The sequence below is a fragment of the Macaca thibetana genome, chromosome 7 (assembly GCF_024542745.1).
Source record: "Macaca thibetana thibetana isolate TM-01 chromosome 7, ASM2454274v1, whole genome shotgun sequence".
Taxonomy (NCBI): Eukaryota; Metazoa; Chordata; class Mammalia; order Primates; family Cercopithecidae; genus Macaca; species Macaca thibetana.
This window is the reverse complement of record NC_065584.1, coordinates 112,121,574-112,138,082: the sequence shown is the minus strand read 5'-3', so window position 1 is coordinate 112,138,082 and position 16,509 is coordinate 112,121,574. Positions and strand designations below refer to the sequence as shown.

Sequence of the window (16,509 nt, the reverse complement as noted above, 5' to 3'; positions counted from 1 at the left end):
AAAACAAGAGAAAATGTATGTGATCTTGGGTTTTGTGATGGGGAACACCAAAGACACAGACCATGAAGGCAAAAAAATGGTAAGCTTTTAAAATATAAGTTCTGTTTGGAAAAAGGCACTTAAATTAATTAAAAGATAAACCAAAGATTGGGGGGAAATATTTTCAAAACACATATCTAATAAAGGTATTCCAGTCAACTATATTGAGAACTCTTAAAACTCAGCAATAAGAAAACGGATGACCCAATTAAAAAATAGGCAAAAGATCTGAACAGACACCACACCAAAAAACAAACAAAAAATACAAATGATAAATACACTTATGTAAAGATGCTTAACATTTTCTGTCACTGGAGATAAAGAGTAATAAAATACCACTACACATGTACTCATGTACATGTACACATGCACTACACACAGTACACATGACACATATTCACATAGAATGGCTAAAATTCATCCAAAGCCTGATCATGCCAACTTCTGTTGAAAAGGCAAGCAACATTCATTGGTGGTGGGAATGCAAAATAGCACAGCCACTTTCGAAGACAGTTTGGCAGTTTCTTAGAAAGCTAAACATAGTGCTGCCATATATCTAGCCACTATGCTCCTTGGTATTTACCCAACTAATCTGAAAACTTATGTCCACATAAATGCCGGCACATGAGTATTACAGCTTTATTCATAATGAACAAAACTTGAAATTAACTAAAATATTATTCAATAGGTGGATGGATAAACAAACTGTGATACATTCATACAATAGAATACTATTAAGCAATAAAAAGGATTAACCCATCAAGCCACACAAAAACATGGATAAATCATAAATGCATATTGCTAAGTAAACGAAACCAATCTGAAAAGAATACATACAATATTCTTCATTTTTGTAACATTCTGGGCAAGGCAAAATTATAGATATCAATGGTCGGCAGGGTTCGGGCAAAGGGGCAGGAATGTAATAGATAAATCACAGCAAATCTATTCAGTATGGTACTGTAATAGTGTAAACATGATACTGTGCATTTGTCAAAGCACAGTGAACTTTAAAACACAAATGAACCTTAATGTACACAAATTTTAAAAAAGAATCATTTAGGAGTTTGGGAGATCCAAGATGGAATATAGTATCTGACAAAAGAATCCAGCTGTTTTACAAATGTATTAAACAAGTTTATGAATAAGGTTGGGGAGGAAAGATAATGATTTAAGTGACTTTGAAAATGAGTGGAATCTGTAAGACTAGAGGCAAAGTGACTGTACATGAGTACTGCACTCTATTTGATAAAGTTGTTTTCTGTAGGTGTATGAGTTAGAAATCCTAAATCATGATACATACATATATTGGAATTGAACAAGTAAATGGTTGGCAGATGGTATACATTTTCTTATTGTTGGAATGAAAGGTTACAGGCAAGAAGAAAAGAATGATTTGTGTTGTAATGTATTAGAGTTGGAAACAGTGTAAACTTATGTTTAGTTTAATATACAGACAGATGGCTACACATAGAAATATAGATGCATGTATTTACATAGTTATTGTACACCCCCATTTGTCAACTGAGAATGCCTAGAAGCAATGACACTCTAGTAACAATGGGCACACCTAGAACCCAGCCCTTAGTTTCTAATACCATCCTCCAATAGAACAAATCAGGGATCCTTATAGAAATGGCTGATAATAGGACTGGGTAGGAAATGTACAAGATGAGCCTGGAGCATCTTATGGTCCCCGAGAGTAAGGAAGTACTAAAAGAATAACCTCACATTGGTGAAAATATGTCAAAGGGACTCAGGAACCAACCAAAAGAGCTTCCAGTGGTCAAATCTGGAACAAATTTTTAAAAATAAATAGCATAATGTTAGATTACAACCCAAAGTATAAAATATCCATGAATCCATATTGATGTAAATAATCAAATGGATAAATTGGGGAGAACATAGATCTTTTGTGCAGCATAATTTCATATAGTTTTTATAAATACTTTTGCCCTTAAGGAGGTTGAACTCCTTACTTGTCAAGTGTGGGAAGAAAGTTACTAGGCACAGTGGTGACTTTCTTTCAAAGAGTACAGGGTGGAAATGGGGGACGGAAGGGAAGAGTAACTGTGCGGGGAAGAAATCCGGCAAGCACTGTCTCTGCATGTTAATCAAGGTTACCATCAGTAGTGATAAATCATGTTGATAGTATATACCTTTGATGTGATGTGATAAGAATTGCACTTTACCTCTACAGTCTTCCTTCCAAAAACCCGTAAGATCAGTATCATCATGAGAAAAATCATCAAACAAATCCCACTTGAGATATACTCTACAAAATACTTGACTAGTTTTGCTCAAAACTATGAAGGTCATCAAAAAGGAAAGCTAGAGAAAGTGTGACAGCCAAGAAGACCCTAAATAGACAAGACAAGTAAATGGAATATGGCATCCTTTATGGGATCCTAGAAGAGTAATAGTACATGATGTAAAACTATGGAAATCAGAATAAAATGGGCTTTAGTTAATAATAATCTATCGATATTGGTTCATTGAGTGTGACAAATGTGCCATATTAATACAAGATGTTAACAGGAGGGGAAACTGGGTATAGGGTATTTGGGAACTCTGTTTCAGCTTCACTTTTTAAAAAATCTTAAACTATTACAAAATGTTTACTTCAAAAATGAGTTAAAAATCACTCAATGTAATTCACTATGGTAACATAAGAGAGAAGAAAGTTACATGATCATATCAAAAGAGAAAAAGCATTTGATAATATATAAAAATTATTCTTTATGGCCGGGCGCGGTGGCTCAAGCCTGTAATCCCAGCACTTTGGGAGGCCGAGGCGGGCGGATCACAAGGTCAGGAGATCGAGACCACGGTGAAACCCCGTCTCTACTAAAAATACAAAAAATTAGCCGGGCGCGGTGGCGGGCGCCTGTAGTCCCAGCTACTCAGGAGGCTGAGGCAGGAGAATGGCGGGAACCCGGGAGGCGGAGCTTGCAGTGAGCCGAGATCGCGCCACTGTACTCCAGCCTGGGCGACAGCGTGAGACTGTGTCTCAAAAAAAAAAAAAAAAAAAAAAAAAAATTATTCTTTATAAGTCTCTTTATTGGAACTAGGAATTTATGGGAACTAAAAATTGAAAAAAAAATTTAATGAGATAAAGGGTATTTACAAAATAAATTAATTATAAAATTATTGACAGTGGAGATAGAAAAAGCTTTTTTATGAGATTGGGAATAAAAGAGTGATTTTTTTTTTCTCATCATTTCTATTCATTACTATACTGGATGTCCTAACTAGGGGAGTACAGTCATAGAATAAGGATTGGAAATGGAAAGGTATACATTTCATTATTTACAGACAAGAAACAAGTCTGAACGTGATCAATTAAAATTAGGAAGTTAATTGAGCAAGATTGCTGGGTTAAAAAGCAGATAACTAAAATGTATTTCTATGTAAAATGACAAATGAAAAATGAAGTTTTTAAAAGATAACATTTTGGGGAACATCAGAAACATCAATACCATAGGAAAAAAATCACACAAAATATTATGAAACATTATGGAAAGGAAGCAAATTACCTTACAAATGGAGGCATGTAATATATTCAGAGTGGCAAATTCAATGACATATACTATTCATGTTAATTCTCCCCCAAATTCACTCAAGGATCCCAGTGCAAGAGCATTCTAAATCTGAATGCCATTTTTTTAAATGTTCAATCTAATTTCAAGAATTATATATGATACAAAGTCAAGAAGAGCCAAGATAGTCTTGATGAAGATGGACAATTTTGCATGAGTTACAGGGCCAAAATTTAAGGCCTACTATCACAAGGTTACAGTTACCAACAAAGACAGAAAACTAGCCTAATGGAAAAAAATAAGAGACTCCACAAGCAGATGAACAGATATATGATTACTTGATTTATGATAAAAGTGCCACTCCTGCATGATGAGGAAAGAATGGTTTGTTCAATAGTGCTGGATATCAATACATAAAAAAAGTGAAGTCCTTTTCAAACCTTACCAATAAATCATTTCTAGGTGTAATGTTGGTCTGTTCATGAAAGACAAAACAGTAAAGCTTCTTGAGCATAACATAACATAGGAGAATGTCATCATAATATGGGGGAAAGTGAAAAATACCAATACCACTAAGCACAAAGGAAAACATTGATGAATTAGTTTGCATCCAAATTAAAACTTTTATTTCTCAAAGTATATAATCAATGAAGAAGCATCATATAAAAGATACAACATTTACATGTCAAAAAGTTAGAAAACACTTAAATGGGTACTTCACAAAAGAGGGTATCTAAATGGCCAATAAGCTTATGAAAAGGTATTCAAGATCGTTAGCCATGAGAAAAATAATTCAGACAACAGTCAGATAAACATCTTCCGGTATATCTAGAGAGTCCCCAATTTACAATGGTTTGATTTACAATTTTTCCACTTTGTGATGTTGTGAAAGTGATATGTATTCAGTAGAAACCATACCTTGGATTTTGATTTTTCATTTCCCCCTCTAGCCACTGGCTGTATGACACTCTAGTGAGGCTAGGCAGCAGCAGCGAGCCATAGCTCCTAGCAATCATGCAGTTATGAAGGTAAACACCAATACTTCATCGTGTACTGTGTTGCCATCATTTTGACCCACTGTAGGCTAATGTAAGTGTTCTGAGCACATTTAAGGTAGGCTAGGCAAAGCTATGATGTTCAGTACATTGGGTGTACTAAAAGCATTTTTGATTTACAGTGTTTTTAACATAGTGGGTTTATTAGGAGGTAACTCCTTCATAAATCAAGGATCATCTGTATAAAATTTAAAAGTCTATGTGTTTTTAGATTTCTGTTAGTATTCACTAAAGTTGAATGGAGGCAACATACTCTCAGGCCAAAATGTGTATATATTAGATATGGTGCCATATCTAATAGCAAAAATTGAAAACAAAGTGCCCATGAGGAGTTGAACGATAAGTAAACCTTAAAATATGCACATACTCTCTCAAGGAACACAGATACTATTGTGACTAATTCTTCTCCATGTGCGATCCACATAGATGATAAGATCCTCATGAGAAGAACTTAATTTTTAACTTGAGCTTTCCTTTGATTAAAAGATGAGAACTCTTGTGATTGGTATCATCTATATGATGTCATATTATGTAGATTCACATAGTCTTAGCGCCATTAAAATAGAAATTCTATTTGTGGGCTTCAGATAATCAGTCCCCTATAGGAAACTTATTTTCATCCATCTGTTTCCTTCCAACTGAGCAATCCCTTATTTTATGTTAACCTGATTTTAGTGGTTCGTTGTCATCATTTTTAGAAATTACACCTCATTTTTTTCCTGTGATTTTACTGTATTGAAGTAAATCTGGTTGGCATGATATACAATATTACATGAATGAAATTTGCCTTTGGTAACTGAGAGAGTTCAAATAGACCTTGGTTCTAGTGAAGACTTGTTTCTAAGGAATTTAGATTCATTCTTTCAGACAATATGAATATCATTATGGGGTCTTGTTCATGAGTTATGTATGTGAAGGGATTCTTGTAAGATTTTCACCTTTTACCTGAGCTTGCCTTGACTGAAAGTTGAAAAAATTTTGTGATTCATCGGTATAATTTCTACAGTGCAATATTTATTTGGATCTAAGCATGCAAGTAGACAAATTCATCCCTATTATAGTATTTCAGGTTTGCAGTCCGTTATGACATTTGTAGATCATTGATGGACAATGAATATTCAAGGAACCTGGCAGTTGTACCCAGGGGATTGAGATCCAGATACTTGTTTGTTTGCCCATAGATATAAAATTCAATAAAATTAGAAGCTTCCTGATATCTAGTTTACTTTTTTAGGAATAACACCCATGAGATACAGTTCTCATCTACTGCCCTAGTCCTGTCCTTAGATAAATAACACCAGAGGAAGAAGACTTTCTGGCCTCTTGCATCAGGAACACATGAAAAGCCACACTGAATCTGTATGAACTGCAATGTACTTTCACAGAAGGGTTTAAGGATACCAACCCTGGTTATAATTTTTAGGACCAAATATATATATATAAACATATAAAATAATATATATTATATATATTTAAAAATATATATATATGGAGTGCCATGGTTTGGGTCTTAAGGAGGTTTGATGACATAAAAATTATGCTCATAAGTATTATACTGAGACCCATTCTTGGGAGGAGATGTGGGGGTGTCCTAGGCTATGCAAAACATAGCTATGGAAACAGAAGTTATTAAGAGAAAGAACAAGCAGTCTGAGAATTTAGATAAGAGACTAATAGAAAAAAAGCATCAGATTAGTGAATGTTGTTCTAGTAATTTGGAATAAAAGTAATAATAAGTGGAGTCAGACTACTAAATGGCAAAAATAGGGACTTGAAGAACTTAAGTTTATACCTGAGCTTTGCTTTGATTGAAAGTTGAGAAATCTCGTGATTTGTTGGTATCATCTCAAATCCACTTATTTTTCATCTCAACATGAAGAATATCAGCTCTAGCCTTTTGGAATTTCAGCAACTCAAATGCTTGTTAGAACTTATCCAGGACTGCTTGGAGGACCCAAAATACTAATAATCCATGTGCCTTTTTTTCCAGCCAAAATTAGCTATCTTAAGAGTTATTTTCCAGTGCTCTGAGGATATCCACAAATATATCCCAAGGCACTCTGCAGTATGTTTTTAATCTGTGGCCCTGCACACTGGGGATGCACACTGGATTGTTGAATGGAGTGTTGCCTCCATTTGACTTTGATTGACTAATGGGACAGACACAATAAAGACCACATGAGAGCCCCCTCATGAAGGAGGACTACAGACTTGGAGTCCAATTCTCCACCTCCCCTGACAGGTAGGCTGTTCAGTGCCTTGGGAATCCAACATGAAGGACTGCTTATAGCAGTCCTTGAAAACTTTCACAGAATGTGAACTGGGAGAAGCTAAATGCTGTACTCACAAGCTGGATGACTTCTCCATTGATTTTTACCATAGTTCACTGAAACATTTTCTAAACTAACAAGTATAAATTCACGGATAGATTAGAATAGATCCTTGGTCCTCTCCATTTTTCTGGCACTTTTGTTGCCAGGAATTCAAATACAACTGAGAGAAAAAGTGGGTAGCTAGCAAGAACAGATAATTTCTCAAATATTGGTAGCAGTAACCCAACTTTGAGAAAATATGGAGAAAGAAAAGGAAAAAAAAAAACCCTTAAGATTCAGTGTTAGCTGCCCAGTTACAATTATTCGCAAAGTAACAAACACTTATTTGGGCCACCAATAAATAAGAGGGCACAAGCTAATGGGAAGTTAATCCATCATTCTTGTAAAAAGTCAACACATTAGAAAAAGGAATCTTGGATGAGATTGAGAAAGATGCAAGGGATAAAACCTGACAAGCTTTACAATCTCCTTGAGGAGGTCTTCCCTACTCTATAAAATCAGAAAATAATTGGCAAATGGAGCAAAGCCTGGGCAAAATTGATATAATGAGGAAACAGAGCTGGGAATAGGATAAACTTATGTGTCTGTTTCTTTTTCCCATCTTTTAATCTTTTTCTACCCTTTCTTCTGGATACTGGAGTAACGTATTCCACAATTTCTACAGATCTTTTCTGTTTTATCCTAAAGTAGGAAAACATCCAAGATATAAGTATTTCTGGACTATCTCCTACCTATTCTTTCTCCTCTGAGGTTTTCATGCAAATAGGCCTTCTCTAAGGAAAATATACCTTGTTTCCTAATAGTCCCAGTAATCTTTTAGGAAAGGGCTTGCTGTATAAACCAAGGGCTATGATCTTCTGTACTCTGAAGAGAGTGCTTTCGGAGCTTCTGGGATGCAAGGTATCTGCATTGCTAAGTATGGGCTTTCTGAAACAAAAGATGGCTGTGGGAGAGTGGGAGTCTCACTCAATGCTGGAGAAGCACCCCCAAGTTACAGAAAATAAACCCATATCTATGAGTCCTAGGAAAAAATGATAATGATTTAATAAAAGAGATCAATACCATTGTTGTTAACTTACAAAAGAGAAAAACCTTGGCCGTGTATAGAACATTTTCTCTGTTTTTACCTCAAATACAATGTAATTAGGAAATTTAATAAAATATGGCATAGGAAAAAAAGACACATTCACTTCATAATGCTTCCATATTGCCTGTGAGAAAGTTAGGAAAACTTGACAGGGAAGGTCAAACTGTTTATAGATTTATGCGTGATCTTAGAGAAACAAGTTGTGATTCCTCTGGCACTTGTAATTCCCAATCTTGCTACTATCTTAATATCTGTTCCTGAGTTATCTAAGTATTTTTCTGTCATGGATTTATGTTCAATGTTTTGTTCTCCACGTTTAGCTGGGGGGTTGAGGTTCCTGTTTGAGTTTACCTCTGGAGCGGGAGGCTTTCAGTATTTGTGGCAGTGGATCTTCCCAGAATTCAGAGAGTCACCTACTGTATTCTCTGGGCATTTATAAGAAAATGTAAAGAATTTTCCTCACATTAGGATTCTATGCTAATTATTATTGATAGCTGCTAATACCTTACATGCTAGTAAAGAAGACATTTTAGCTTTACTAAATTTCTTAGACTCCCAGGACAGAAAACCTTGCTAGCTAAGTTGCAATATTATCAAACTGAAGTAAAATATTTAGAATTTGTGTTCTTGGCAGATGGAAGGTGGTTGCATCCTGAAGTCAGCCTAATATACAAATGAAACAGCATACTAAAACAAAAAAAAAAAAAAAAAACTTCACTGATTTTGAGGATTAATTGTGGATCTCTGCCTTTTATGAAAAGGCTAAGCCTCTCACTGAGATGTTACATGAAACATCACTAGAACCTTTTACTGAAGTCAAAATAAGGCTGAAGAAGTCTTTTATGCCCTTAAAATAGCGGCTAATTCTTCACTTGTATTACTTTTTTAACCTTGTTAAAGAAGCGGTTCTACCTTTTCTGTCTTGAGATTAAGGGTTACTCCAAAATTAGGCCTTGATTATAGGCACATTGCTTACTTTCCTGGGTTCTGGTATTTTGTTTCTCTGGAAATGCCATGATGTTTACAAGGCAGAGTGGCAACCACTCCCCTGATTGAAAAGGCTCATTCAGTCCTTGACTCTGGGAAATTTAACTTACTTACAGGTACTTCATGTCGTTAGTGCTATTTTACAAGTTCATAAGACACAGTACTCATCAGTGTGCTGTCACACGAGCTAAGAACAAGTCTTACTGTCTAATTCTAATGCTATTCTAGGCAGGTGAAACCTTTTGACAGCTACTCTGTGGCCAGATCTTGACAGAGTAAGTTGAACATGACTGTCTCAGAGTCATTGAGGATGACACTGGAGCATGATCTGATTTATCTAATATTCCTATTCCCAATGCTGACTGAATATTCATCAATATATTCTGTGTGAAAGACCCACAAGGAAATATAAAAGCATCTTCTATGGTAATCAACCCTCATGAAGCTTAGAGGCTTCTGTTTTTCAAAACATAAAATCAGCCCAAGTGGCAGAATTGTAGTTATTATACCAGCTTTTAAATTAGCCACCAGTTGTAAAGCATATACCTATACTGATATTAACTATATGCCTGTGGTCTGTTATGTGACTAGCCAACTTTGGAAGAATAGATGCTAATATCAATAGGAACTAAAATGTTACATGAGAAACTAATTTCTGATTTAATAGAGTCATTCAAACTTCTCTAACAGATTTATGTAATTGATTGTAAAGCTCACACTGGAAAACAAGATTAACTCTTTAAAAAGAAATTAATTTGCAGACCTAGCTGGGAAGGGCTTCTAAGGTTTAAACTGGGGAAATCAAACCCCTATCACTTCTATCAAAAACCTCCTATTCATAATTTCAGAAATAGCCAACTCTCTAAGAATTAGAAAATTAGGAATGAAGGAGAACTAAGATGAACACCATAGGAAAATGAGAATTACATAATGAAATCTTTCCTTTATTCCAATTGTTATATGATTGAGTGGCTTTTTCATACCACTAACAAGTTCATTCAAGCAAAAGGAATATACTGACAACTTGAAATCTCTGTAATAAGATCATGTAATTCAGGAAATAATATGAAGATATGCTCTTTGTCAGAAAAATTCTTAACTTACCTAAGATAAGTCAAGAAAGCCTGCTGAGGCCAATGATACCTAGGATCTCCTGGCACAAGAACTTCATAGAACTTCCACCTTTAGAAGATATTCAGTATTCTTACCAGTGTTGTGTATTGGTGTCTGGATAGGCTAAAGCAGATGCTCAAACGGTGATCAAGCTCTTACTGAATCATATCATCTCAGCCACTGGAATTCCTGAATATCTGGAATCCAGTAGGGGAAGTCATTCTATGTCTATGGGAATTTGGGAGCTTTGTAATGCTCTACAAATACCAATAACTTACCTACCTGTTATCCCCAGTCTTCTGAACAAGTGGAATGAACAAACCACATGCCCTAAAGAATTATTTAGCTAAAGTATGTAAAACTTTACCATCCGTTTCATTTAAAATAAGATTAAATCCCTCTAGCAAGCACAACATTTCTCCCTTCGAGTTTGGAAGGTCTACGAATCTTGGGCTTAAGCCTAACCCATTCTCTGATACAATGGAAAACCCTCATGACCATACATGATACTTAAAGAGTTTGTGGGTTTCCCTGGGGCTCACCTTGCCAACATGTGGCCAGATGCTGAAAAAGCCCCCCGGGAATGTGTCATTGGTATTGAACAGGAGGCTCAGTCTGTATCAAAGTGTTCTGGTGACAGACTAGGACCACACTGGACAGAACCGTATCAAGTGTGGTTGAGAATTCATGGTGCTATCAAGATGAAGGAGAAACCCAAGTGGATACGTGCTTCACATGTGAGACCAATATCCACCATTGAATGGGCCTTAAGGATAAATTCTCTAGATAGTAACCTTGAATAATATGGAAGCAGAAGAGAAAAACTTATCTGACAGCAGGAGAGATAGACTGTTTTGTTATTAATACTTTCTTCTTACTTATTTTGAGCATTACAATGTTGATACTTAGTTTGTATCAATTGAACATAAAGCTTATTATTAGTCTTTCTTTTAAAAATTAGTATCTCAACCTCAAGGAATTTTGTGGTAATTAAAAATTGTCCTGAATATGAGATGAGGACTCAATAAACCCCTTTCTTTGTCATAATACTTCAAACTCACCAACTGCATGATTTAAATTTAGAAGAAATGAAAAATTTCACATCTTCCCACTGATTAGTCAATATTACTAAAAAAAATCTTAAATATCATCACCCTTTGTGTTATTGAAGATACTGATGAGAAGAAATATTTAACTAATTGAACATAATTATATTCAAATTGAAAGTCCCTGAAGGTTATCACAAAACTCCAACAACTCTGTATCTTTTTTTGTTTGTTTGTTTTTGAGCAGAGTTTCACACTCTTGTTGCCCAGGCTAGAGTGCAATGGCGCTATCTCGGCTCACTGCAACCTCCACCTCCCAGGTTCAAGTGATTCTCCTGCCTCAGTCTCCCGAGTAGCTGGGATTACAGGCATGCACCACCATGCCTGGCTAATTTTGTGTTTTTCATAGAGATGGGATTTCTCCATGTTAGTCAGGATGGTCTCGAACTCCCAACCTCAGGTGATCCACCCGCCTCGGACTCCGAAAGTGTTGGGATTGCAGGTGTGAGCCACCACGCCTGGCCCAACTCTATATCTTAAATAGCCATGGGGGTCCGATTTAATAAAGCTTAAATAGATGCAGAGATGGGGAGGAAATATCCCAGCCCAAATGATGAGGGTTAGTTTCTTCAAAACCCCCAAAACATATCCCCTAAAAATGAGCTTACCCTGTCTAGAACCTGGCAGTCTCCAGTCCCCATACTTACGAACTCAAGGATAATTAAATGGTCTGTATCATCTAATATTACAATAGCTAATGTGAGTAAATTGAATTCTACTTGTACATGATAGGTTTTACTACTATGAAATGTTTTTACACAAGGACTAAAATGGCACTATGATCAAACTAAAACAGATTTTTTTTTTAATAGATGGGGTCTGGCTTTGTTGCCTACACTGGAGTGCAGTAGCACAATCACAGCTCTGTATTGCCTGTAACTCCTGGGCTTAAGGAATTCTCCCGCCTCAGCTTCCTGAGTAGCTGGGACTACAGGGACATGCCACCATGCCTGCCTATTTTTTCTTTCTTTCTTTCTTTTTTTTTTTTTTGTAGAGTCAGGGTCCTGCTCAGGCTGGTTTCAAACTTCTGGCCTCAAATTATCCTGCTGCCTCGGCCTTCTGAAGCACTGGGTTTGTGAGCCACCATACCTGGCCAGAGATTATTAAATACAGTATTAGGGGGAATAAAAATTAGGACTACAATTGTAAACTCTTCTGATATAGATACAATTACTGATAAACTTAGTGCCTTGGACAATTTGCAGAAAGATGCAAACATGATAGAATCAAAATCTAAACAAGATATGAAAATAAAGAAAAACAAAAATGGAATTGGGAAAGCATTTGGAATTGGACATCTGGTAATAAAATCCTATTGCAAAAAAAATATATAGTGAAGAATTTTCAGAAACCTTCACTTGCATGAGTACCACTGGTTATTCAACAACTACAGTGTATACTTGCTGGTACTGAAGTATGAGATTATACCTACTCAGGCAAACAATTAGGTATTGACATACTACTGTCTATGTAGAGATTAAATGATGGTGTAAAAAGATTGATCATATTATAGGTAAGAGAGCCAAAATTTGGCATTGCAGATTGAAATTTATGAAAACTGAAATAAACGAATTTCACTAAAGTACATTTTCTTATTTACATAGTTTATAATGTATTATATAATTCATGAATCTTCAAAAGAAACATACTGAGCTAGTCAATAAAAATCTACATTACAGCTTTAGGCCACCGAGCCCCATCTGTTGATTATGTACTTGGTATAAATTGGGGGTAAAAAAACAAAACGAGAGTGAAAACTAAGCTTCAAAGTATAAAGCATGTAGCAAAACAGACTACTAAAATTATTCTCAATTTCTAACCCTGTTATATACGGATAATTCTTATGTGGAGGTAATAAAGAATCTGTTCAAATATGCATTAGTGGTATGACAGTTTCAAATAGCCCACTGAACTAGGAAATATTCACTACCAAGGAGGTCAGGTATACTGATGTGGTCAACCTGGACATTGACATGAGATGTTCTTATGGAGTGACAGCTCCACTTGATGCTATCCTATCACAAAATATTACTACCTGATGTTGATATCATTAACAATTGAATACAGAAAGTAAGGTCTCTCTACAAGACAAGATCAACATCTCTGTAATATAAATGGGACTGTGAGTGTAATAGATTTAGAGTTTCTGAAAGAATATTGAAAGTTAAGGATCCAACGCCTGTAATCCCTGCACTTTGGGAGGCTGAGGCGGCTGGATCATGAGGTCAAGAGATTGAGACCATCCTAGCCAACATGGTGAAACCCCGTCTCTACTAAAAATACAAAAAAAATCAGGTGGACATGGTGGCACGCACCTGTAATCCCCGCTACTCGGGAGGCTGAGGCAGGAGAATCACTTGAACTGGGGAGGCGGAGGCTGCAGTGAGCCGAGATCGTGCCACTGCGCTCTGGCCTGGCAACAGAGTGAGACTCTGTCTCAGAAAAAAAATAAGAAAAAGAAAAAGAAAGTTAAGGATCCTACCAGCAAAATTGGAATATGAGACTGAGGAAATTTGATTCCAGCTAAACCCAGAATTGATTATGTTGATGAACACATGAATTTCATGTGTGTGAAAACATGTGAACTCCTCGTTGTCAGTCTAATGACAGTGAAAGCAAAAAACACATCGAAGATGTAGGGAAATGACAATACAGAGTGGGCTCATAACTGCATTCTAGATACTGGGATTGATTTCTATTAAGGTATATAATTTTAGATCCTTGAGGAATCGCCACACTGTCTTCCACAATGGTTGAACTAGTTTACAGTCCCAGCAACAGTATAAAAGTGTTCCTATTTCTCCACATCCTCTCCAGCACCTGTTGTTTCCTGACTTTTTAATGATTGCCATTCTAACTGGTGTGAGATGGTATCTCATTGTGGTTTTGATTTGCATTTCTCTGATGGCCAGTGATGATGAGCATTTTTTCATGTGTCTGTTGGCTGCATAAATGTCTTCTTTTGAGAAGTGTCTGTTCATATCCTTTACCCACTTTTTGATGAGGTTGTTTTTTTCTTGTAAATTTGTTTGAGTTCTTTGTAGGTTCTGGATATTAGCCCTTTGTCAGATGAGTAGATTGCAAAAATTTTCTCCCATTCTGTAGGTTGCCTGTTCACTCTGATGGTAATTTCTTTTGCTGTGCAGAAGCTCTTTAGTTTAATTAGATCCCGTTTGTCAATTTTGGCTTTTGTTGCCATTGCTTTTGGTGTTTTAGACATGAAGTTCTTGCCCATGCGTATGTCCTGAATGGTATTGAACTAGAAATACCATTTGACCCAGCCATCCCACTATTGGGCATATACCCAAAGGATTATAAATCATGCTGCTATAAAGACACATGCACATGTATGTTTATTGCGGCACTATTCACAATAGCAAAGACTTGGAACCAACCCAGATGTCCATCAGTGACATACTAGATTAAGAAAATGTGGCACATATACACCATGGAATACTATGCAGCCGTAAAAAAGGATGAGTTCATGTCTTTTGTAGGGACATGGATGCAGCTGGAAACCATCATGCTCAGCAAACTATTACAAGAACAGAAAACCAAACACCGCATGTTTTCACTCATAGGTGGGAATTGAACAATGAGAACACTTGGGCACAGGAAGGGGAACATCACACACCAGGGCCTGTTGTGGGGTGGGGAGAGAGGGGAGGGATAGCATTAGGAGATATACCTAACGTAAATGGTGAGTTAATGGGTGCAGCACCCGTTAATGGGTGCAGTACATGCACCAACATGACACGTGTACATAGGTAACAAACCTGCATGTTGTGCCCATGTACCCTAGAACATAAAGTGTAATAATAAAAAAGGTATGTAATTTTAGAATATCTCACAAATAGCCCATGCAAAATCCTGCTGAAAGGCAACCATAAATATAGAAAGAATATGTAAAAAAGTGGCATGGTCTAGTATATGCCAAACAAGGCAAGGGTGTATAAAAACCTCAAGGTCCCAGTATGAGAATCATGCTTGTATTGCACACCCATGAAAAAGTCTTCTAAAAATTATTTTTTTAAAACTAGATAGAATGGGTAAGATGAGAAAAAGGCATAAAATGGTCAAAAACACTGGGAGAATTCAAAGTTAATTTTGACAATATTAATACAAATAGAAAAACTGACAAAAAAGGAAATACATCTTACATTCGAAAACATATAAGTAGTTGTATACAAATGAAGACACGTACCAAAAACAAATTACAAAATATGAATCCATATATATATATAAAATGTACAATTTCAAACAATTCAAAAGTGAAAAGATGCAGGACAATAAAATATTCACAAACACGCTCGAAAAATAAATGCTGACGTCTGAATTAGACCAGTTCAACGGAAGTGTGGGGCGTGGATGGGGACCTACTGTAAAAATCACGTGGCGCCCAGGCCAAGGCTTCGATTTCCGGTGCGCGCTTGGAGAGGATGCCTGGGAGGGCACCCACCATGCCCAGGGGCAGGCTGTGACTGCCAGGTATGCAGCTGTGAGTGGTTTCTGGGCCAGCCTCTCTGGTTGGTCATGACCTGGTTGGTGGCCCTAGCCTGTGCCGCGTGGTCCTGGAGTGGCCCAGGGGGTCTTGCTGGGGGAGCCGGCTTGGGCAGCGGAGGTGCTCCCGGGGGCCTGCAGTAGGGCACACCCTCTGCATCTTGGGTGAGCCCAGTGACCCGCCTGCCCCGTCCTTCCAGGGTTGGGTGGCAGGGAGGGCCAAGGGTGTCTCGCATCTGTGATGGGTCAGTGTTTCCAGCAAGTGGGTCTATGGAGAAAGAGCATACCTGAGTCTGCGCACCCTACTGCCTTCATGAGGTTCTGTTTGGACGCCTGTCCTACTCCTGTCCCCCCAGATGGTGACCGCGGAGGAAGACTTGCGTTGGGCCCAATGGCCCTGGGCCAGTGTCCATCAGCCAGGTGCCAGCCCCTGGTGCGCTGAAGCTCAGGCCCTTCCCGGCGCCCTGGCCTCCTGCACTGAGCTGTGGTGAGCTCATCCGGGTCCTGATGGATACATGCGCGGGGAGGGTTGTGCCCTGGATTGGGTCGATGATGAGAACCTTATATTTTCTTGAAGAGAGGTGATGACTTAAAAATCATGCTCAATAGGATTACGCTGAGGCCCAGTCTAGGTGAGAATTTTGGAAGAGGATGCTAGGATCCAGAGGCCCCCGACAGGGCCCCTGTATTTTGGGCTATAGACCTAGAAGCCCTGAAGGGCATCTGGAGGGAACCCAAGCCTGGCTCTGA

The 16,509-nt window shown here is 37.5% G+C and overlaps 1 protein-coding gene and 1 non-coding gene across 8 annotated transcripts in view; both read left to right on the top strand.

Moving 5' to 3' along the window:
* Positions 1–15,799: 15,799 nt before the first annotated feature.
* Positions 15,800–16,509, top strand: part of LOC126959066 (uncharacterized) — a 32,362-nt gene continuing 31,652 nt past the window's right edge. For all 7 annotated transcript variants that reach the window (XR_007727459.1, XR_007727458.1, XR_007727457.1 and 4 more), the window contains exon 1: positions 15,800–16,246. The gene's annotated coding sequence lies outside the window, so the exon portion shown is untranslated. The remainder of the gene's footprint in view (positions 16,247–16,509) is intronic.
* LOC126960275 (small nucleolar RNA SNORD115) lies at positions 16,303–16,384 on the top strand. The gene has a single exon (XR_007727841.1). It is a non-coding gene; the product is annotated as a small nucleolar RNA SNORD115 (small nucleolar RNA).